The sequence below is a fragment of the Fundulus heteroclitus genome, chromosome 21 (assembly GCF_011125445.2).
Source record: "Fundulus heteroclitus isolate FHET01 chromosome 21, MU-UCD_Fhet_4.1, whole genome shotgun sequence".
Taxonomy (NCBI): Eukaryota; Metazoa; Chordata; class Actinopteri; order Cyprinodontiformes; family Fundulidae; genus Fundulus; species Fundulus heteroclitus.
The window spans coordinates 2,460,593-2,483,629 of NC_046381.1; the positions used below are offsets into that span (position 1 = coordinate 2,460,593).

The window sequence follows — 23,037 nt, forward strand, 5'->3', positions numbered from 1 at the left end:
ACTCATATTTCTAAAATTATAACAACTTGTGTTATCATTTCATTGGTTGATACTTTTATATTATAATATATATTTGTATGTATATCTTACAGCATAAAGCCATATTAACTAAGTTGGGTGGGTGGAGTGATTTTAAACATCCACACTTTTGGGTCTTTGACAAATTTACTGTTGGAGTATTTTCAAATAATAGTTAACAATGAACAAAAATCTTGGAAAATTGAAAAGAAGTATGGCTTAACCCCTTTCAATTCCTTTTATTAAGAAAATAAGTATAAAAATATAAATATAAAACAATGCGACTCAGCATTCAAATAGCATGAAAGCAACGTGTGACAGTTTCCTACGACGTACACTTTCCATTACATATTACACCTACATGATGAAATGAATTCACAGTTTGACAAAAAAAAACTCCACCAACCATTCACATGAACATTGCTCGTCAAACAGATATAGCAAATAGTATATACGATGTCCATCGTTAAAAACACTTTTTACATTTACAGTATTTAATGGAGTTGGCTGGAAAAGCCACCGTACTCCTTCCCCCCCATTTCCCACCCATAACCGGCACTATTGAACATTGATAGTATACAATACTACTATCTTTCATGATTTTATTACAAAACACATTATTCACACCATTGTTCACAAAAAATCCTAAAATTTAAAGGCATCTTTACTGATTATGACAAAAACAGCAAAAGATTGAGAATTATATTGTATCTCGATATAGAAAACTCAGTTCAAGTCTTAAGCCTGTTACATACTCTGTGAGAACTGAGAAATTTGTTCTTGTCTTCGAGGTGGCAAGAACAAGAACAATGTTGTTGTTTTTTTTTTGGCTCTGTAAATTCATACTTTACAAGAAACTCAGGTGTCAAACTCCTAGAAAGTCCAGCGCACTGTAGCATACATCACACCCACACTAAGATTATGGAAATTTGACAGACTACACAACAACACCACATTGGCAGAGAGGGCAGTTTTCGAATTGATGAAGGAAGAGGAGGAGGAGAACAAAATGTTTGACGGAGAGTAGAAAGAGGAGTCGTTGATGTTACTCCCGATTGCTGAAAAAATAAATGGGGAAAACAAGTAAACGCAGATGGTATGTTCAACCGCTCAATACCAACAGAGCTTAACAGGGCAAATACAATGTCTTCGTTTGCATGAGATGTTTCCGCATGAGACAGATGCATGACACATTTCCGCTTTTCCAACTTAACCATGTCTATCCAAATCCTGACAACATTTGTTGGACATCCAGCGAGGAAAACAAAAAGTTTTGCGCAGATGATGTGTTAAGAACAAGCAGCAAGAACTCCTAAAGCAGGGCTAGGACGCAGCTCAGGGAACAAGAACAAATGTCTTGTTTCTCGTGGAGTATGTAACAGCCTTTACCCTGTGTTCGAATTGTCCATTCACCTAAAATCAGTAATTTTGATGTTTAACATGGTAACTATATATTTTTTTCATCCAGTCATAGTAATTCATTACATGGTATAATAACAGTAAACAACCCCGCTGGTCAAAGTATACCATAATTAACTCCTGCCTAAGCCAACTGAGCATGCTAAAATAAGCCATAGCATGAGGCTAACACTGGCAGCAATAGCTTGCATATGTTAGCAAATACATATTAACTTTGATCTTAAAATACTAACATCAGCGAATGCATTAAAACTAACAATTGCCACAATGTCAGTACTTTAGCCATAGCCTTCTAGAATGTGCAAATTTATATTTATGCCAGTATTGGTCCTTGTGCGTTAACATGAGCACAACCCTGGTGGTAACTACTGCTAATTGCTTGCTTGTTTTATTGTGGTAATACTTAGGTGTCGTACACTCATTTGCTGTATAGTTCACTATAGTCAGTCAGTAATGTTGTAATTGTATTTGACATTTTAACTATAATTCCTCACCCACTATATTGTTCAGTATAGTAGTACAATGGTACAGGGTACGACCAGTACATACTTGGGTTTTAAAGTCTCATTTTGTTGTTTTCTTCTATCAAGATAAACGAAAAGGTGAAACTATAACCTATTGGTGATTTGGTTAGACTTATTAGTATTATTATTATTAGTATTATTATTATCATTAAAGAAAAACTGGGTATAGCCACTAAATAAATTGATGGATGGAAAATACAACAATTAAAGCCACTTGAAAATGCTGAGCGAAGTTTAGGATTTTTTTTATAAGACTGTGCAACATTTAAGAATAAAATAGGTTTAATTCACTTTGGAGTTGTTTTGATAGTCAGACAACCCAGCGTATGAGATGCACCATAAAAGAATAGGTGTTGGGAAATCCCCAGTAAGACAGATTTGGACTTGGCAAATTTTTCTCCAGTACCAGTGATGACAGCTTGAAGTTATTTTGGGAGAGTAATTGAATTAATTGAAGAGTGAACCATGCATAATGCCAAAAAACAGAAGACATAATAATTGGGGCACCTTATTTTTTCCACTGTAGCTACACGAGTAACTAAAGTACACCACAGCTTTGATATTGAGATGATGCTTTCAGCCCCTCCCCACCCCAACCCCACCCAATTCCCGTGAAGTTGTCCCGTGTTTTGGAGGTGCCGAGTTGGCTAGCCTATTTAGCATGTTAAGATGAGCATATTACTACCAATATTAGTCAAAAAATGCTAACATTTATACAACTGGATTTTAATGATAAAGACTTAACTTAGCCTAAACGTGCTAATGTTGTCATATCAATGCTAATGTTAGCCAAACCATCCTAACCTTTGCCATGACATCCAAACATAAAAGCATAGCAATGTTAACTTTAGTCACACACATTAATATGAACATACTCGTACCAATATTTGCCATGGACCACTAACTACATTACATTGTTCATAATCCTTAAGGTATGATATGTTCCCTTATGTTTTACATGTCTTGTCATCTCCCAGCTTAAACTTAAGAATTTGGAAACATTTTCTGGTGAGCTTTTAGTAGGCATTGTAAATGTTGTCTGTTGAAGGCAGCCATACAGTAACGGCTTCAGTCTATTCTTGTGTTTGTGGATATAGTCTAACAAACAAGTTTATGGGTAAAATGTAATTTATGTCAGAAGTTTCAATGTTTCTGTAACGAGGAGAGATCTATTCAGCCAAAACTGAAAAAAAAATAAAATAAATAATCCATCACCCTTAGATTTAGGGGCGTATTCCAGTGTATCTGACTATTGAGAGGGGATACATAATTATTAGGTATTGTAAGACTGAACTGGTGCTAAAAATGCTAATCCACCTGGCTTCCGGTACTCAGTCCGGTGCAAATTAAACATGATACAGTGAGTGAACATTTCGAACACAGCTTTGCAGTTTCCATGTCAGCGTCCACATGTGGAGTTAAGACATTGTTGTCTTAGTGCAGATGAGTTTGTGCGTTTTCTCGCACATTTGTAGGTGAATCCAACAGACAACCAGTTGACCATCAAGCTAGCTAGCAAACTAGACAAACAGATAGCTTGATAGATATTAAGACAGATAGGCTAGTTAACTAACTAGACAAATAGGTGTCTGGCTAGCTAGTTAGCCAAAAAGACATTAGAAATGAGTTTGGATTATAGAGAGACAGATGGCTTTGTTTAGGTCTCTCTGTCAGGGCTCCTCCCTATGTACATCTCAGCCAGCTTTTTAAACTGTGGTCCCCAGTTGCTGAGGTAATCATAATCCTGGTCCCCCTCAGTAGCAGCAGACTCGAGTGAACTCAGGGATTCTGCCAGTGAACCGGTACCCTCATAAGCGTATGTTGCCAGGGAGTCATAAGGAGGAGCCGTGGGGTCCGAGTCGTTCTCTTGCAGCCTCCCGTTTATAAAGTCTCTCACATCTGTGTTATCCTTTATCGGTGATGTCCTCCGAAAGGAAAACAGCATTTCGGGTATGATGTCCCTGCGAAGCTTGTTAGCATCCATCACCTCCGGGTTGCGCAGCGTGCCGATATCAAAGGCCTGAGTGTCCTCCTCTCCTCCCCCCTCGTCGTTGTAGCTGACAACGTTGTCTCTGACATCCTCTTTGGAGATGATCAGAGGCTCCTTCTTCCTCTGTCTCCTCAGGGCAGCGAACAGCACCACGATCACTGCACAAAAACAGCAGAGAGGGAAAGCAGAGCATAAGATGCGTGCCTCCAAACATGTGTCATGCATTAGGGAGCAAAAAGCAGAAGGGAGACACATTCGCTACCAGTGACAAATCCTTAACTCTGCCTCGGGCGTTCACCTCCCATTATAAAAGATTCAGTGAAAAAGCTTTTTCTTCCCCTTTTTCTCCTGAATGGCACATTCACTTTATAAAATGCACTGTGGTTCGAGGATCCCATTTTATACTCTTCAGAGAACATCTTCAAATTTCATCTCAGGGGTAAAAGACTATCTGGGATATTCTTGGAGTTTGACTGTACAGTGCCTTGTAAAAGTATCCAAACCCGTTGAACTTTTTCGTACTTGAAATTAATTTCTCTTACAGGTTTAGTTAAATTCCCATTCCCATTTATGGTCAAAGCCCCCCCCCCCCCAAAAGAAAAATAAAATAACAACTATGGCCCAATCGATTACCTTCAGAAGTCAATGGCTAGTAAATGTAACGCTCGTTCAAAAGTGGCAAGAAAAAAGACTTTGGTCAAGGAAAGACTTAGGAAGTCCAGTTTGTTGTTTGCCACAGACCATGTAGGGCACAAATGTACCATGAGGAAGAAGGTGCTCTGCTCACAAGAGGACAACACTGAACATCTTGGCCCACTTGCAAAACACCGGGTGTGGCGATGAACTGGATAGTACATGGTCCCGAATACAATCACCCCGATGGTAGTGGGAGTAAATGCATACGGATGTCCGTCTTTCTAGCTGTGTGATGATGAACATGTTAAAACAAAGAAACAACGGTTGTCTTCTCCAATGACACCTTTCAAATCAACTACAATGACGTTTGTCGTGGAAATGTGACAACGGGTGAAAATGTTGCATACAAGCAACAACCTGGTTACTTTTGCAAGGCTCTGTATTTAAATTTAATTTGTTCTGTAATTCCCATATTTAGCTGATTAAATCCTGCTCTTCTACTTCTGCGTCCTCTCCCTTTTTTATAATCCTCACAGTGGGAACCATAGTCCTCTACTTGCCTCCCACCTACGCGTTAATTGCAGTGCTTTCAGCATGGGTTGCATAGAGATGGCTAAGGCTTTTTCAGGCATTAGGACATTTGTGACTGGCCAGTGCACATGTTAGAAAACAGATAAGTGCAATTCCGGCATCCTGCATATCGGAGTCAAATGGAGGTGAATGAGACAGTCTGTCAGGGGGGTTTCAAAGGCAAAAAAGCTTCAGATAATGAGCAGATGTCATGATATTTTGCTCAACACGAGAGGCATAAAAATTCAACCTTCAGTACACTTGAGAGGCTTGTTGAAACCTGCCTACCAGAAACAGAAACAGATTCATATATTTGGAATTTAAAATACAGGCAGATGGAAGAAAAGCTGGTCTTCTCTGAACTGCTTGTGTCATTAGTCTGGTCAGTCAAAAAAAAAAATCCACTCTGGCAAGATGACTAGTGGGTCAGGTAGCACATGGTAAGAGTCAGGGTTTCTTATAAACAGCAGTGAATACGCCCACACACAAATGCTAATTTTCAAGGATCTTTTTCTTAAGTTATTTAGATTATTTTTATAACTTTTACACAGCTTTTTGCAACATGTGGGGGTATTTAGAGCCATTTCCCTCCAGAGCATCCTTGTAAATGAGATTTTAAGTCTAAATTGGTTATTCCTGGTCATATAGATACAGCTAATTATGTGAGGAAAATTGACATTGGAAACATTTGTTTACGCATTCATGAGAACCAAAATGAAAGTCAAGCCAAGTTACAAAGAAATCCTTGACCAGAACACATGGTTGTTTCGGCTCTACTGGGGTGCTTATTTTTGTTTTAAGGTTATTAATAACTTATTTTCACCGGGAAACTATTTGTTGTTTGTAGTACTCTGTGATTAAATGTCCGGCCTATAATGACTAAAAAAAAATAGCCCTTTTCAGTTTTGAAGAATCAAAATGTGATTATTGAGACACGTCGCTGTTCAAGCAATTTGCATGCGACACGTTTCAGATAGTACATGTAAACAATTCGGAGCAGACTGTGTCATTTTGCTTTGTGCGTCTTTGTGTTGCATTCTCACAGACGATCTAAATAAAATACACAGACATTTGTAGTTGTAACGTGACAGAACGAAGAAAAGTTCAAAGGGTCTGAATACCTTTACCAGGCGCTGTGCAATTTTGGGATTGAAGTACATCGGTTTACTGGAGCACAGGCCCTTTTTTTTTTTTTTTTTTTTTCACAGCCAGGAGAAAAAGTCGTCCCTCCTGATTGTGTCTGTATAATTTGTGCGTTCGCGTCAGAGTGAATGTAAAATCTGTAGTTTGAACTCCAGTTTTCTTTCGAGACTTGATTGGATTTTCTAAGCCCTTTTCATCTCTGCCTTCCTACCCTGCTCATCTACGATGTGGGGCTTATGTGGAAAAATAAGATAGGCATGAATTTTAAGTGAAACACAGGGCAGCTGCCTCGGAATGAAATGGTCTCACTCCAATGCATACAAATAGCTTGCCATTTTCAGCCACGCATTGGCTTGTCATTGATATGCATTTTACATGTAATTTTACACAGTTACAATGACTCGCCAAAAGGTTGGATTGGTGTGAAAGCACAGGACTGGGTGCCTTGTTGTCCCTTTACGTAGCGTGAAACGCCATGTAAGCATCAACAAAAGGATGCAGAGATTTAACAGGCAACAACACTGTTGCTAAATTCTCCAGGGTATCATTTATTCTGTATATGTCTTTTAAGCTTCATTGGCTGGAAATGCTGTCCACCCTGGTCCACTGCTTTTCACCAATTGCCTTCTTTTAAAAACCAAAATGACTAAGACCATGATTATAGCTCCTCCTGAACCACGTACAAAAATTATTCAGGCCCCTGCATCCTTTAGTCCAGCTCTTTAATCTTGGTGTATTCAGTTCGTCTCCTGTGTTCATTCCTGTTTCTTTCATCTAAGGGACACTTATATACTGCTATATACGGTCTGTTCAAATGAACTGGAAAGAATTATCTATTTGTCACCACGTTTAGATAATTCCAGTGCCCTGATTACTGGTTTGGAAAAAAATAATGCCTTTTCCGCCTCCAATCCACACACAACGGCACGACCAGACTGCTGACATGCTCTGCAGGCAAGATCATCCCATTTTTCTACTTTTTCTACTTTTATTTTTTAGGGTAAAAAAACTAATACTAATAACCAGAACACTAGACAGCTAGGCCAAGATTACATGTGTAATCGTCACACAAAACATACCGCTGCTCGCTGTCTTCACTCAGAGTTGTTCCAGGTACCAGACTTTAAGACCAGGTTGGACCGAGCCTTTCAGTCCACAGCAGTCTACCTCTACAGCTACATTTATCTGACTCTGTGGACTCTTTTAAAAAGCAGTTTCATGTTTAAACAGGCTTTCTTTAGTGATAGACAGTGGCACATTTTTTTTCCTCATCAGCATTTAATTTTAATAGCTCTTTTATTGGTTTCCTGAGCAGCATTAGTTCTGTCTGTGGAAGGCGTCTACTAATTAAACTTTTACTTCTCTATGCAACATAAACATGGGTTGGAACGACCTGCAACACGTTCTGATGTGTTGTTCCTAAACAATTATGTGGGGCAGGAGTTTGAAAAGAAAACAGTTTGACTCTGTGGAATCAGAGGGTAAGAATCTCATGCTGGCATCTCCTCTTCAGTCACTTTAAGTCCATAGCAATAATCTTTAAATGTAATAAAAGAGCTGTGCTTCCTGTCAGGAGCAGATTTAGTATGTGTCTAATTACTGTTTTAAACAAAATATTGACAATTTATACTGTCAAAAGGATTTTATTAGTCATAACTTGGGTAATACGTATTTAGTCCTAATACCAAAAATAAACACAAATAATATCTTCTTTATGAAATTGACATTTCATAGTATCTCAAACTGTATTCGGTCAGAATTGTAGATTTTGAACTTGAGACGATGAATGCAGTCCAGATGCATTAAAAGAACTGTGTAATAGCCTGGGTGGGTGAGCATAAACCATATGTCGGTAAGTACGGCTGACTGTAACCTCACACTGTTACATCACGTGTTAATGTCACGCTATTGTGCAACAGTGTTGGGTCGGACTGTTGTGTCACATTGAAATGTCCCTCTAGCATAACATGCGGCTTTACCTGGGTAGCATTACAATGTAGAGCCTAACTTTAAGGTGAGACTGTCGCATTACATTTTAACAGCTCATTGAAAAGGCACTCTTTAGGTCCAGAGTTTAAAATCAGACGTTTTTTCCTCACTCTAACTTCAGTGTTGTTACACAATCCTTACTTTGTAATAACTCACTGTTATAGTCCATTGTAAGTTCACATTGTGATATTACACTGAAATGTATTACTGTAGACACTTGCATTGGATCTTCAGTCATCCAGTACAAAAACATCACTTTGTGACGCTCCACTTTTATGACACATTGCAATAACACATTGTAATTTCCCCTTGTAAGGTCACAATGTAGCGCCATGCCTTATCGTCACATTGTAGTGTCACGCTACAATGATGTGTAGTGTCATAGGCTACATTGTAATGTCATAATGTAGGGTCAGACAATAAAAACACACTGTAACACCATACTGTAATGTTACGCTGTGGCCCCACCTTGGAACTTCCATCTTAGAAATTTAAATCAGCTTCAAATCAGTTTATTTACATAGTGCCAATTCACAACACGCGTTGACACTTTAGTAGCCTCGTGAGACCATCCTGACCTCGCGAGCTTTCAAGGTTTCACTCGCAGATCAGTCTGGCTACTTTCTGTTAAAGAAAATTTGGAGCAGTTCACCAAACGAACGTCCAATCAGCGTTGGCTTTGAGGCGGGTTGAGGTGTGACGCAACGAGAAGTTCGACAGTTCAGTCTAAAGAACATGGCGGCTTCAGCTGATGAAACTAGCGTTAGCGGGGCTATCGAGCAAGTTTTATCGGAATTACAGAGTATTTCTTTGCTGAGCTAACGAGCCCTTACCTGCAGCAGCAAGAGTAGCTTGGCTTGTGGTTGTGTTTTCGTCGTCGGTCTGTTAGTATGTGATATGCTTCGTTGATCTGATTGGTTTATTTGGCCCGTCTATCACCAACATAGGCCAATCAGCTAACCAGTATTTTCGCCCCTTCCCAAAATTACTTCAACGGAAGGTTTCCAGATGGATATGCGGAGCAAATCCATCTGGCGGAGTCAGGTTAACACTTTAGAGTCAATTCGATACAATCATAAAAGAAGATGGTCAAAAGTTTTCTATCTAAGGAAACCCAATAGATCCATTGACGTCACTTAGTCATTGACGCCAACATTGTGCCGTTGACTTTGCAGCAGTCCTGCATACCGATCATGCATGCATAACAAAATAATCACTTTGTAACACCCCGCCGTTATGGCGCATTGCAGTTACACATTGTAATATCCTACTGTAATGTTACAGTGTAGCGCCAGGCTTTATCGTCACATTGTAGTGTCACACTATAATGCTACACTGTAACGTCACATTGTAGCATCACACTCTAAGAGCACGCTGTAACACGCCACTGTTATGGCGCATCAAAGTTACACGTTGTAATACCCTACTGTAATGTTACATGTAGTGCCAGGCTTTATCGTCGCATTGTAGTGTCACACAATAGGGCTACACTGTAACGTCACATTGTAGCATCACACTCTAATAGCACGCTGTAACACACCACTGTTATGGCACATCAAATTTACACGTTGTAATACCCTACTCTAATGTTACATGTAGTGCCAGGCTTTATCGTCACATTGTAATGTCACATTATAAGGCTACACTGTAAGGTCACATTACACTCTAACAGCATGCTGTAACACCCCACTGTTATGGCACATGGAAGTTACACGTAGTAATAACCTACTGTAATGTTACCGTGTAGTGCCCAGCTTTATCGTTGCATTGTAGTGTCACACTATAAGGCTACACTGTAACGTCACATTGTAGCATCACACTAACAGCATGTCATAACACCCAACTGGTATGGTGCATCAAAGTTACACATTGTATTACCCTACTGTAATGTTACATGTAGTGCCAGGCTTTGTCGTCATATTGTAATGTCACACTATAAGGTTACACTGTAAGGTCACATTGTAACATTAAACTCTAACAGCATGCAGTAACACCTCACTGTTATGGTGCATCAAAGTTACACATTGTAATACCCTACTGTAATGGTACATGTAGTACCAGGCTTTATCGTCGTATTGTACTGTCACACTATAAGGCTACACTGTAAGGTCACATTGTAGCATTACACTCGCACGCTGTAACACTCCACTGTTATGGCACATGGAAGTTACACGCTGTAATATCCCACTATAATGTCACAATATAGTGTCAGTCTGTAGCATTGCACTGTAGGGTCCCACAGTATAGTTACACTATAATGCTACATTGTAACAGCATACTGTTGGAGTGCATATTAATAGCATACTGTAATATTAGTCTGTAGTGTCATTACGTGACTTCACACTATAACAAAACATTGCAATGTCACATTGTAACATCAGACTTTAACATGACACTTTACCACCACGCTGTAACTTTACACTGGAACGTCACATTGTAAGATGTGACAGCAAAACACTAGTTTCATCTGGTAAGATGATATGTTACAGTTGATTAAACAAAAACACTTCAAGACGCCCAGATTTTTTAATTCACAGTGAGGTGTGCACCCACTCTCCTGCTGAAAATTTTCCATATAAAGCAGCTTCTGAATATACATTTACAAACAGAAAGGGCAAAACTGTCTGCATGTTCTCAGTAATAGGTCTCCCAAAGAAATAAAATGACTACTAAATGACTGAAATGACTATTCTCCTTCATTCACTTTGTTCTCTGCTGAGCTGTCTTTATTATTGACTGACTAAATAGCCATTACTAGCAATGCGCTCTTGAGTCTCTCATTATAAGCACTCTGAGATAGTGAAGTTTAAGGGTGACATCTCTTTCTATCAATGTGCTAATGTGCTGTGAGTTACTCATTGCTTTAATACATTGAGATGCCAGGCTGTTGGCTGACAAAGAGAGGCACTGGCAGAACAGCATCTTTTTAGTAGTGTTGTATTGATTTCAGGGAGGTTTTGGTTGGATTTGTTTCTAGTGAAAAGATGGTTCTCTATTTTCTTCCATGTGGGTTTTCTACAGACATTTTAACCTTGATTTGGATATACAAAAACCATATGTAGAGCCATATTCAATACATTTGAATTTACTGATATGAGGCTTGTTCGTCACAATAAAAGTGTGTGTTGAAAATAATCTTTGAGCAGATGTTAAACATAGTTTTCTATAAGCCCATATATATATATATATATATATATATATATATATATATAGTCCCTTTACTGCAAATTAAGAGCAATATCACAACTATAACTATGACGTGTTGTGAATTGGCACTATATAAATAAAAAAATAAATAATTAACAGAAATAAAGGTGTGTAATTAATCTATATAATTTGTTTCACATAGAATATTGTAGAAGGGTTAATTGAATTCACTAATATATTACAGACAGATGCATCTGTCTGTCACTGTTGCATAAAACACAACTATAACACGCACTGAGGATAACGCCTAAATCTGAATATCACATTCTATAATTTTCCATATTTCCCTAGACTAGGAACCTTGCAGCTCCCCAATCACAGCAGTTTTTTTTTCAAGAGAGGCTTAAATATTGCCTCATTTACTCAGTTTAGCTGTTAGTCCCTTTACGGCAAATAAAGAGCAATATCACAACTTTAAAAAATAGCCAAAATGTATGACGCATAGATATCAGACAGTAGCAAAGTAGTCATTCTTGTCAGTTCCTGAACAAAGAAACAAATGACACAGGAACAACAACAGGGTCCAATTATCCACAGTCACATACACTTGCTCGTACAGGAGGGCACTTACTGAGCAGGATAATCACACATAGCAGTATGGCCACGAGAGCTCCGGTGGTGAGGCCATCTGAGAAGGGCAGGACCTCCGGGTTACAGGACTGCATGTTCCCTCGGCTGTCACAGGCACACACGCGGACGATCAGCGTGCTGGTGCTGCTCTGGATGGGGTAGTCGTTGTCGGAGATCACAACGGGGAGGAAATACATGCTCATCTCACGCCGGCTGAACCCCCCTCTCCTCGTCAGGATATTGGCAGTGTTATCTGCAACAGCAACAAAAAAAAAAAGACGGAGGCAGATGAACCTTGTCAGGCCAAGACGGTTCAGTTCAACCAAACCGATGGCGTTGTTTTCATTTCCTCGATTCACAAGCGGAATCACAAGTGGTAACAGTTCTGGGGGATCACTCCCAATCGTTAATGTCTAAACGGTTGAGGTAAAAACTAAGTTTACTAAGAATTTACAAGTGGATCAAAAAATAGATGCTTTCTTAAACAAAACTTATGCCTAGATTAACCTTTGATTCAGTATGGACTTTGCTAAACGTCAAGTTTTTGCTAAAATGAGAAAACAAAAATTCTAATTAAGGTTAACAAAGAGATCCTGCTTATTACCTGCTGCTGCATTGGAGAAAACTGTTCAGTTAAGAGGTAGCAATACACTCAAACTACACTGTGTGGGCAATTCTTTGTTGCTATGCACATTTTCCAAGTCAAAGCTGTACACACATGGATGCTTATTGGGTTTCAGCATGTCAGGTAATGTGTAATTGTGTAATAAGGGAGAGTGTGGCCTAAGGAGAACAACATCTTGCATCAAGACATGCATAATTATTTGGCAGCTTCTATTCCTCAGTAAAAACTGGACCAAAAGAGAGATTTAACACATTGAAAAGTCAAAAACTGAGGAATCCAGCAGTCTTGAAACTAACGTGATATTGGGGCATAAGCAAAGAACCAAAAACCATGTTGGCAATAGTGAGCAGGAACAAGAAACACAATGAGATAGAAAGACCCAGATTAACTGCCAATGGTTTTTAAAGAATTAAACTTGTAACCAGGAACCCATTCTCCTCCGATGCAGTCATATTCCAGAACTGCAGCCTACCTGGACTGCCCTGAATTAGGAGATACTCAGTGCTTAGAAATATGGCCAAAGTAATCATTGATAATGGCATATACTAGCTGCAATGCACCAGTAAAAACTGTTATGATCCCTAATAGGAAGCCAAGAGACCTTGATCTAAACAAGTTAAACGGCAATCTAAAACCTTCAAAACCACTTTATACAATATTTATGCTTGAAGTACATATATATATATATATATATATATATATATATATATATATATATATATATATATATATATATATATATATATATATATTTGAGCCTGTATGCTAAACTGGAACCCTGATTGAATCAAAGAAAATCCAAAATGTTTATAGTTTTTTTTTGGAAATCATAGGCAATTTTATAATTCATTTTACCTAGACAAGATAATAGTTTAAGTTACCAGAAGATCAATAAAAACAAGAGTGTTGATGTTCTGTGTGGTATTGCTTCTGTTGTAAATAACAATAAATGTGTACTGTGAACTGACTGTAATCTTACCTTCCTTGTCAACGATGGTAAAGTTTGGGTTGGTGCCACTTATACTGAAGACAAACTTGTGCCCGACAAGCGGCTCATCTGTGTCAACAGCGCTTATTGTCTGAATGAGCTGCAAGAGGCAACAACAAATAACGAGTATTAGGCATGAGAAAACAATCAAAATTCTACTTAATGCTGGGATTTATTGGGCATGGATTGTGGAGCATAGATATTCTGCACATAGAACATTGGTGTATAAATACAGTGAAGATGTTAAAGAGTCCTATAAAAGTGTTCTTACGTCACAACCACAAACTGCAATGTTTTTATAAGTGATGTTGTATGATGGAGCAACACAAAGTAGGCCATATCTTGAAAATGTAAGGAGATTGTTTTGAAAATATCTCTTGTGACCTTTACTCCAAAGTCGATTTTGCTGAGCATAAAAAGACAATTTTGCCTATATATATATATATATATATATATATATATATATATATATATATATATATATTTATTTATTTATTTATTTATTTATTTATATATATATATATATATATATATATATATATATATATATATATATATATATATATATATATATATATATATATATGAAAAAAAAAAGATCACACTAAAATAATTTTGCAATCAAATTGTAGTGTCCCGCAGGAACTTTTTTACTTTATGGCCATCATAGCAAAGCTTGGACACCACTGGTGTAAGGATCATTACCCACAGTGGCTTAAATCTGCTGATTAAAGTAAGAACACACTCTGGAAATACTGAGTCATTAACTGCTATAGTGAATAAGTAACTATGTTTCCACCCAATTCTGAAGCGAATTTTGAGCAAACTTTTAAAATAACAGCAAAAAAAAAAAGTGCGTCAGGCGTGTTTCCAATTTACTGGTTTGTAGCGAATTAACTGGAGATGCTCTGCGTAACGTCATCATACATTGACGTGGGCTGTAATAATAAACAGGAAGTAAATGTTGCTAAGTAGCACGGACCACAGATCAGTAATGGAGCGAGGCTATGAATATCTTTCCGTCAATGTAGACGTACCTGTTGCTTCTAGACTTGTTTTCAAGCATTTCTATCACCACGTCAGAAGTGATTCGACCAATATGTTTGCATCTCCTCTTTAGCACATTTACTGTTTTTCGAATAAGTCAAAAGCCACCTCAAGCGAGCGTGAAAACTTTTTTTTTTCGCAACATTTGGTGAGTTGGTTGTTATTTTCCCGTTTCCATTAACCCCTTCTAATGCGATACTTCAAAATGCGCATTAAAAATATTCATGGAACCACGACCAGTGCTACTCTTTAGACAGCAAAACAGAAACACAGACAAGAATGTATGGGTTAAAAATGGCTACTCTGTCCATGTTTTAAACTTTGGGTCGTACCTCTCTAAAGGCCACATATGTGCATTGTTATCTGTGGCAGGGTGACAAGTATTGACAAAATAATCTAAAACCCCAATGCAAGGCTAATTGAGTTGATCGATCAACAGTTTTCATGCACCTGTCCTGCTTTGACGTTTTCACAGACGAATGTGTCGTAGGACATGGCGAACTCTGGAGCGTTGTCATTGACGTCCAACACCTTGATGAACACCGGCACTCGAGTCGTCTGCCGTGGGTTATCTAAGTCAACAAAATTAGATTCCAAACATCACTGATGCTCTGACGTCATAAGGGTCGGTACTGAAGAGGACCATAGAAGGTACTGAGAAACGTTACTTATTTCAGTGGCCACCACAGAGATGTTGTGCCACTTGGACATTTCTCTGTCGAGTGATTTCAGAGTTGTGATGGTGCCGTTCACAGAATCGATGTTAAACAGCCTTTCAAGATCCGTGTGTCGGTCAATGGAGTATCTGCAAGAGGGAAAGAAGACATCATTAGCTCCAATAGATTTAAACGAGCATAGTTAGTAGAGCTGTCTTTTAATCTCTAATGCCAGGGGTTGTTAAAGAGCAGCCAGCGGTCTGGAAAGGAACCTGGAAGTCTTATTAGGAAGAACCATATGCGTTGGATGTCTTTTCTCCAGATTATGATTTTCAAACCTTTAACTCCCATTGACATGAGGAAGCGGAGCTTTTCAATATTTTATGTAATTCTTAGCAGATGTTCCAACTGTGTTGTGTGTTTTTTACCAAGAAAAGTAAGTTACTCTACTCTGTGCACTTTGTCCATCCCTAGTAATAAATCCAGCCACCCTGCAGAAGCGGCTCATTTTAGCTGCTTGTGTTGGCAATGTTGGTCTTTCAGTGATTACCCACAAACCATAGGTGGGGGTGTTGAGAAAAAAATATTTTTAGCCCACAAATGTTGTTGGCACCAATCAAATGCTCTGGGTCATCAAAAATTAGGGAATAGAAAGTAAGTTATTTTAATGGAATGATTTTATTTATTAAGGAACATATCTATTCATCTAAGCCAACTTTGCTCTACCTAAAAAATACCACCCCGCTGATTAAATCATGAATAAACTGAGGTTAGCCACATTTGTTTTAAAGCTTAGTTCAGTTTTACAAGCTGCACTTTACTGGAGGATCAAGAAGTCGCTGAAATAGCATTCAAGGTTAAATGACCTCAAAAAGCAACAGATCACAAAATCAAGAAATCGCTTAAATTGGATCTGACTGGCAACGTAGAGAAGGCCCTAAGATCGCAAAACAGCAGCTCATCATGCCCCAATCTAAAGATATACGAGAACAATGAGAAGCAAGGTTATTGATATATATCAGTCTGGAAAGGGTTGCAAAGCCATTTCTAAGAATTTGGGACTGCAGTGAACCACAGTGAGAACCATCGTCAAGAAACAGGGATGACTTTTCCCTGTGGTGGACAGCCTAAATACTCCAAGAGCACCTAAACGTGTTATCCAGCTGGTCACAAAAGAACCCAGAACACCAAAACTGAACGTCTGAATCTTTCGTCTTTCCAATCATCCAACACTCTACTTACTTTTCAAGCAAAATAATAGTAATACAACAGCTTTTACTGTGGACAAGGTAACTATTACTAATAATGACTTCAGAGAACATCACCTCAATTTAGCTGAGATGAACTTGAGTTATTTGGTAGGACAAAGATCCAGAGCACACCAGCATGTACACCTCTAAACGACGACAGAAGAATAAATAAATAACTAAAAAAACATGCAAAGGTTTTCAAGTGGCCTTGTCAAAGTCCAGACAGTCTTTTCATTGTTGAAAACCCCCCTAATATAGCTGAAACAGAACATATATGCAAAGACGAGCGTGTCAAATTGAATTCACAGTGATGTAAAACCCTGATCACAAAAGCTTGATGGCTTTTGCCACCAAGGTTGTTGTTGCCATTGTTGTTTTGCACATGCAGCCAGGTGGTTTTGTAAAGCCTTGCTCCTTAATCAGTAACTCTTGCAACTCAATTTTTTATTTTATTTTTTTGTAGAGATGGAGGCAATGCTGAATTTATGGGGAAACGTTTGGAATCAACAAGCAAACAGACTCTTTGGAGATTCTCGACTTAGGCTGGTTGCTCATTGCAAGCCCAGATAAGCCAACAACTTTAACCAACTATGCAAACAGAACAATCCCAAAAATGTGAATAAGGGTACAGGAAAAAACAAAGAGAGAAGAAAAGAAGAATGCAACATGAAAAATCCACGCAGAAAGACCCCAAGCCAGGATTTGAACCCAGGACCCTCTTGCTGCAAGGCAACAGTGCCACCAACAGCACCCTTGTGCAGTTGGTGGAAAAATATTACTATACTATATTACTTGAGACTCAAAACATTTGTTTTGTCTTCTATCCTCCCATACACTATGACCAGCTACCCTGTCAGTGGTGAAGGAAAGCATCCCCACAGCATGATGCTGCCACTGCCATGTTTCACAATACGAATCGTGTGTTCAGGCTGATGTGCTGTGTAAGTTTTGCATATACACCGGAGCGTAGTGGTTTTACTGTAAAGGGAAGCTTTACATTGAAGTCTGTGCTTTTAACGCGACAAAATGTCAAAGGGGTCGAGCAGGATGAACACTTTTTAACTGTAGAGTTCCCAACTTCATCTTAGTTTTAACTGGAAAAGAAGAATCTTTCAAAATATACCCTGGACCTTGTTGAGCTATAATTGAAATTTCTGGCTTTAGGCTGTAAGTTAGGGTTTTGTTTGTTTAATTTGCATAGAAAGAAGAAAGAAGTAGCTCCCAAAAGAAAATGTATTCTCTGCTGTCAAAAGATGACGCCTTTTTTCCTCGAGTCGGCTCATTTGTCATAGTCACCTCTCATGTTCGGCTGAGATTTGAATATGCAACACGGTGCGCCGCGCGGTGTGGCATTTCTCCTGTGACGGGGGACGGGCGGCTGCCATATGTGCGCCGAACGCCGGCTACGGGCCTCGCGAATCGATATGGCAAATTAGGAATGTTTGACTTTGCGCGGCGCCGCGGAGGGGGCTTACATGATTCGGGGAAATAAACAGCGTCTGTATTCACTTCGCAGGGCGGCCGCCATCTTCCGCTGGGAAATCACCAGAAGGGACCTCATGAATAACACTCCTTCCTTCCTCTCTCGGAATACTGACAAGGGGGTGGGTTGATGGATTAGATAAACCTGGTGGGCACATTTTCATCTTCACTGTATAAAACTGACAAGAAGGAGACTGTAAATCCACTCTATCATGGTTCATTCTGTATTGATTTCTCTGCTGGCATAAATGAAGCAGGGAGAATGAGTTTCGAAGAGATCAAATTAGAAGAATAAAGCGTAAAGACCACATGGTGGTTGAGGAAATGTTTGCTTAGGAGTCTATTGATTTAGCCTTAAGTTCATAGAATGCAGCTGATTTCATTTTGTGCATAGTTACAGTAACCAGCAAAAGTATTCCAACCCCGTATCCCACTCCAGTTGCAATGCATTTTATTGGGAGTTTATGTAATAGACCAATATGAAGCAGTGGATAACTGTTAGGTGGAAGGGAAATTACAGAAAGTTATGATGTCATTTAAAACAACATCTTCCATTGTAGTTCTAGCTGCACGTTGAGGGTCGCTGTCCAGCTGGAAGTTAAACCTCCACCCAGATCTCAGGTCTTTTGCAGTCTCTTACATACGGTGGCTGTAAACGCGACGCAAACGACTGAACACGCCACGAATGGCTAAATGCACTGCAATAGAAAAATGCTGGATTTACAGAAAACAGAGTGGTGCAAACTTGAAAACACAAGCATCAACAAATCCAACAGAAAAATGCTGCAAGTACCAAACACAACAGCACATTCTCCACAGCTGCAAACTCAGCCTAATGCTAGTCCGCGCCCTCATGCTCTCTTACAAACCTTTAAAAAGTTATCTTTGCCTCTTTTATGCTTCGTACACCTTTTTAACGGCAAACCTCATAGCTCTTCAGCCCTTTAACTTCCATGTTTTAAATGTGAAATACTAAAGTTAGCTATGCATTTATGGCAGAAATTATAGCAGTGGGCAGGCTTTAAATGTGGAATCTCCAAAGAAAAACCAAAAAGAACAGAGATGAGAAGGAAGGAGAACACAAAGAAGGAAGGGAGAAAGGCCACAGGGGAGGATGGATGGAAGGACACAAAAAAGGAAGGAAGGTAGGATGCCAGAAAGAACACAAGGGAAGAATGAAAGAAAGACGCGTGAGAAGAAAGAAGACAGAAATGAAGAAGAATGAAGAAAGTCATGTGAGGCACAATGTAGAAGAACAGTAGAAAAGTAGGAAAATGACAGAAGGTAAAAGGCCTGAACTTTTATAGCACTTTATAAAGTCCTGAGTACCCCACAGCGCTTTACGCTACATTGATTCATTCATCCATTCACACACATTCACACACTGGTGGTGGTGAGCTACATTTGTAGCCACAGTTGCCCTGGGGCAGACTAACAAAAGGACAAAAACCACGAAAGGAATCATTAAAAGGGACACGGAGGAAAGGATAAGGAAGGAAGGAAGGAAGGAAGGAAGGAAGGAAGGAAGGAAAGGAAGGAAGGAAGGAAGGAAGGAAGGAAGGAGGAAGGAAGGAAGGAAGGAAGGAAGGAAGGAAATAGCACTAATGATGAATGGATGAAAGGACACAGGAGGAAGGACCAAGACAGTAAAGAATTCAGATGTCAGGGCAGGAAGGAAGGAAGGAAGGAAGGAAGGAATGAAGGGTTGGAAAGCCCCAGAAAGGGAGGAAGGATGTAAGTAAAAACAAGGAAACAGAAGGAAGAATATAGGGAAGAGAGAGCAGAAAAAACATAGGAAAAAGGACACAAAGAAGGAAGGGCATAAGTAAGGACACAACTTTCAATCAATTGGACTGGGAATAAAGTCAGGAAGTAAACATTTTTTTCCCCATACTATTACTTCCTACTATTCCTTTGTCCCCACAAATAACTTCCATGTTCCGCGTTCTGAGAAACATACTTTACTGGCTTGTTGTCGGCGTCGGGGTCCCTGGCCAGCACGACGCCAACGAAGCTGCCGGCGGCCGTGTCCTCGTGCACCTCGATGATGTAAGGGTTGCGGGCGAAGACGGGCGGCTCGTCCACGTCCTCCACCGTCACCTTGACCGTGGCGTAGTCTTTGAACTGCACGCCGTGGATGAACCTGGCGTCTAAGTAGGTGTTTTTCACCTCCACTCTGAAATCGTAGTCCCTCTTACTTTCATAATCCAGCGCCTGGAGATGAAAGAGCACCAGAGAAGGCAGGCTGTAGACTTTTCCATTTAAAAGAGAAAGCCTGCCTCCGGGATTTTTGATATGTTGATTCATTGCATTTCATTTGTCTGTCTTTATCTTACTCCCTCTCTAAATTCAGAGTAACAAATCCAAGTCAGGAATACTGGAAGATCTTAGGGGAAAACTAAAGAGAGCTCCTTGCAAAAGACTCCTTTATATTATTCATTTTGCGGGCTTAAGATATCTGATTTTTACACTGCGCTTCAAAACTAAATCCTGTCATATCTTTTTTAACATGAATAAATGTTTTCAGGGGGGCCATTTTTTTATTTTTTCTTCATAAGAAATCACGCAGGAGTTAAACGTTCTGTAGTATTGTTGGGAGTGAGGCGTGTACATCCAGACAGGCTCAAAAGATGGCAAAGATTCCATGAAATGGAAACATGCAATAAGTTTGGGCTTAATTTCAACCTTCAAACTATTTCAGAACACAATGAGAACCTTTAAGCGGCTTCTTAAAAAAACTTTGAATGATGAGAAAGTAGACAGAAACACCAGATTGTCTTTGTCTTGCAAAGGTCCTCACATCTTTTTTCTCATTTTGTCTTGTTACAATCACAAACTCAAATGTATTTTATTTGGGTTTTATGCAAAAAGTAGAAAATAATTGGAAACTGGATCCAAAATAATGCAAGTATTTCTCAACCAACTTTTTCCCTATAGAAACTAAAACATTTTCTCATGCTTGGCGAAAGAATTAAAGCTCAGAATGTCTATTTTCTTGCCCAAGTTTGTAAAGTGGATCTAGTCTGATCTTTGACTAGGCCATTGTACCGCGTGAATATGCTTTTATCTGAACCACCCCATTGTAGCTACGCCCCACACTGCAAAAAGTGAACTAAGAGTAGGTCAAGTTTTCTTAAAATGAGAGTATTTGTCCTTGATTTGAGCAGGCGCGTTTAAATGATCTGCCAATGGAATAAAATTTTAGCACTTAAAATAGGAAACAACTCATCTCCATCATCTAATTTCAAGTGCAGCATATCTAATTATCTTATTTGATTTTACTGGCAAATAATCTTATTTACTTGCTGAAATTCAGGGCAAGAAGCATACTAATTTTAAGAATATTTTACCTACTTTTAGTTCCTTTTTTGCAGTTTAGGTCTCAAGTCTTTTAAGGACTCAGACGTTTTCGTCCAAGATTGTTCTGTGATTAGTTCTGTCCACCTCTCCATCGACTCGGATCTCGTTTGTGGTGAAGGAAAGCAGCCCCCACAGCGGGATACTCCCACCACCCTGTTTCACTATGGTGATTTCTTCAGGACGACATGAAGCATTCGTTTTCAAAGATAACCAACCTTGTTTTCAATGTGTGCTTTTTGCTTTTTTGTCTCTTTTGTTGTTGTCTCTGCTCTGTCTTCTGTCCCCCAGTCGGTCCAACGCCAGAGTCGGTAGAGGTAAGTTATGACCGTTCATACTGAGCCCGTTCTGCCGTAGGTTTTTTTTTCCCGTAATGGGTGGTTTTTCTTCCCACTGTCGCTTCATGCTTGCTCAGTATGAGGGATTGCAGCAAAGCCATGTACAATGCAGACGACTCTCCTGTGGCTCTACGCTTCTCCAGGAGTGAATGCTGCTTGTCGGGACTTTGATGCAATCAACTGGTTTCCTTATATAGGACATTTTTGACCAATCTGTATAATCTGACCCAATCTGTATAATATGATTGAACTTGACTTTGGAAAGTGCCTTGAGATGACATGTTTCATGATTTGGCGCTATATAAATAAAATTGAATTGAATTGAATTGAATTGTTTTAAACTGCTCCACCACTTTCTCTCTGTCTACTGGTTTTCCTCAGTGTCCCGACTCTTCTTCCCCCTAATTATGTCCTCCGCATTATTTCTCTAACAACCCTTTGGGTCCGTCACAGCCCCGCTGTATTTATGCTGAGATTGTATCATACACAGGTAACACTGGATTTAATCTAGGGGGTATCAAACTAAAGGAAACTGAAAATATGTTACATAAATCTTCCATTACATATTTATGCACAACTTTGTGTATAACTTTACCATAATTGAAATCATTAATACTTAATTGCTGAAGTTGAAACATTAAAAAATGTACTTTTCCTTGAAAGAAAAAGTAAGACTCTACTAAAGAAGGCCGTACCTTTTTGATTATGGATGACTCCTTCCTGTGTGGCTTGGTCAGTGATGATGTTGAATGTGTCGTGGCCACCGACGATGCTGTACTCCATCTCAGCGTTATGGCCCACGTCGGATCGTCGGCTTTTATGCGCCCGATAGCGCCACCTATCTCCGTAGACTCCACGGTGGTCACACGGAAGGAATCTAAATTAAATTCAGACGGCCGACATGCCAGGTGTTGTCTTCAGCGTTTGAACCTCTGCTTAATCGGTGGAGGTATATGTGTACGCGAGGAAATGGACTCCTTACGGTTGGCGAAGCGTGGCGGGCTGTCGTTGACATCGGAGAGGGTGATGCTGACTGTCGTGGTCCCTGAAAGCCCGCCCATCTGTCCCGCATGTCTTTGGCCTGAATCACAACCTGGTAGTGCTCCTTGACTTCTCTGTCCATGCCAGGCAGAGCTGTCTTATGGTTCCTAGAAAAGGAAAGAATAAAGTAAATAGCATAGATGTCAGATTTATTCGAGTGCCCTGCCAACATATTAGATGACTTCAA

At 39.4% G+C, this 23,037-nt stretch overlaps 1 pseudogene; it reads right to left on the bottom strand.

Annotated features, from left to right (window-relative positions):
• Positions 1 to 210: 210 nt before the first annotated feature.
• LOC118556962 overlaps positions 211 to 23,037 on the bottom strand; it is a 24,093-nt pseudogene continuing 1,266 nt past the window's right edge.